Source organism: Sardina pilchardus, chromosome 1 (assembly GCF_963854185.1).
Source record: "Sardina pilchardus chromosome 1, fSarPil1.1, whole genome shotgun sequence".
In the NCBI taxonomy this organism is placed as follows: domain Eukaryota; kingdom Metazoa; phylum Chordata; class Actinopteri; order Clupeiformes; family Clupeidae; genus Sardina; species Sardina pilchardus.
In genome coordinates, this window is record NC_084994.1 from 40,760,834 (window position 1) to 40,763,333 (window position 2,500).

A 2,500-nucleotide genomic window follows, 5' to 3' on the forward strand; every position below is an offset into this window, starting at 1 on the left:
GACACTAGAGACAAGGTGTGTGCATGTGTGCGTGTGTGTGTGTGTCTGTGTATGCTTGTGTCTACTGGAGCTGTTTTGTTCTGTGGTTGTTGTTGTTGTTGTTGTTATTGTTGGTGGAGTGTTGTTAGGAAAAAAAGGCGGGAAGGGAGACAGTGGATTGTTTGTCACAAGACACTAGACACAAGTTGTGTGTGTGTTTGTCGGCTGGAGCTGTTTTGTTTTGTGGTCGTTGTCGTTGTTGTTGGAATTGTTTCTGTTGTTGTTGTTGTTTTTTTGCGGTGAAAAAAGCTAAGGGGAAACAGGAGACAGTTTATCACCAGACGTAGATGCGGAGGCTAGGCTGACTCATCCGTGCGATTCACCCGTCACTCACTCAGCTGTGTGTAATGTGTATTTGTACCAAGACTCTACAGCTACAGAATGCTTGCCCCGCCAGCATGAACCTCTCAGCCTCCTCTTTCTCATGGTGGTGTCAAACCAGTTTGAAGAGTGAAGACTCTCTGGTTCTGAAAGCGCTGTGTTGGCATACAGTAGCCTCTCTAAACATAGAAATAGAGAAGAGGAGAAATAGTCAAGCTGAGCGGGTATAAATAGTCTCACCAGGGCAATGATTTCCTCCATCGCTTCCTGTGTAAGGGGGTTGAGGGGTGCTGAAGTGCACCGTGGGGCAGAAGTTAGAACTGCAGTACGCCAGTATCGTGCATTCGGTGGGAGGAACAGTTAATCGGTTTGATTTCCACAAGCTGTCGGCATACGACTCTGTCATTCGTAAGGAGTTTTAATCAGTTTTAATTATCGATATGATTGATTTTAAAGAACTCGAACGACGATAAGGGTGTCATGAGTTTGGGGAAGTGGGACATGTTAGTTGGTTAACTGAAGCGCTCCTGTCTTGTAAAGTACTCAGCCGTGCATCATGGGATTGCAAGGTGGTGATGGTGTTCAGCGGTTATACGTGGCCGTTCTCAGCTGTGTGTGAATGGGGGGTGTAGAGGGGCCGTGGCCATGAGACATTGTGCAGAGTGGTGCAGATGCACACAAACATGAGAATGCTGCTTGCACAGTCCTGTGTGCAATGTGTCAACAAGACGCTCCCTTTAATAGTACTTTGATCATGCACAGACACACACACACACAGATACATACACACACGCGCGCACACACACAGATACAGACACATACACACACACGTACACATACACAGACAGATACAGGCGCATATTACACACACACACACACACACACACACACACACACACACACACACACACACAGACACACACACACACACACATACATACAGTATTTGCACAAAAGCTGTCAGCTGGAGTGCTGCCAGCTCTCCATTTCTCTAACTAGGTTAGTCTCAGCTAAGTGTCCAGTAGCTTTTCACTCTCACATCCTCTCAGCTCCAGAAGCACACAAAACCCATTGACAGTTCTGGCAGTGGCCGAGTAGAGGTGGCCCACTCAGTAGCACTTTGACTTTGGTATTACCACCACAGAGTCTGTGGGAGACCCAGGACCCTAATTTAAACAAGTGCAAAAGTATGAAGTTAATTTCAAGTCACTTTTAAAGTCAAGTCACTTTTAAATGCAACAGGAGTTGACCCAAACCCAAATTTAATAGCAAGACAAAATCTATTTGCTAATTTATGGTTATGGTTATGGCTATTTGGCAGACACCTTTGTCAAAAGCGAGCAATTTAATACCATGAGCAAGATCCTAAGGCCAACCATCATCAGTGGGATACTTTGGTGTTACCACAACAGAGTCTGTGTGGGACCCAGGGCCCTAATTTAAACGAGTGCAAAAGTCTGAAGGAAAGTTAATTTAGTCAAGTCAAGTCACTTTTATTTATATACCGCATATAAATACAGCAGGAGTTGCCCCAAACCCAAATTTAATAACAAGACAAATCTATTTGCTAATTTATGGTTATGGTTATGGTTATGGTTATGGCTAAAAAGAGCAATTTAATAGCGTGAGCAAGATCCTAAAAAGAGCAATTTAATAGCGTGAGCAAGATCCTAAGGCCACTCATCAGTGGAATAGCTCAGTGCTCCCACACCTCACGTTAGCTTTAGTTCATACACAAGAGTCTTTGCTCATTGAATGGATTTGCACTCTCATTTAAATTATGGACCTCAGTCTCAGTTCACAGATCACATGTAAGATGTTTTGCTGTACTGTAGCTCCATTGGCTTGTGATGGTGCTGTGGGTGGCTGTGTAATCTCTAACACACATGAACTGTTACTTGTCTGCTTGTATGTGTATTTGCTTACAGTTGCACATGTTACTGGGATGCATGCAGGAGATGAAAGTGTTTTGAGTGTGTGTGTGTGTGTGTGTGTGTGTGTGTGTGTGTGTGTGTGTGTGTTTTGAGTGTGTGTGTGTGTTTACATGCGTGACAGAGAGATGCTGTGTTTGTACAGTATGCATGTGGGAGAGAGAGGGGGGGTTGCTGGAGAGTTCATGAGTGTGTGCTTGTGAGTTCAT

General features: G+C 44.4%; 1 protein-coding gene across 1 annotated transcript in view; it reads left to right on the forward strand.

Moving 5' to 3' along the window:
* Nucleotides 1–2,500, forward strand: part of LOC134078884 (protein AF-17-like) — a 32,771-nt gene that overhangs the window by 20,768 nt on the left and 9,503 nt on the right. The gene's annotated exons all lie outside the window — the stretch shown is intronic.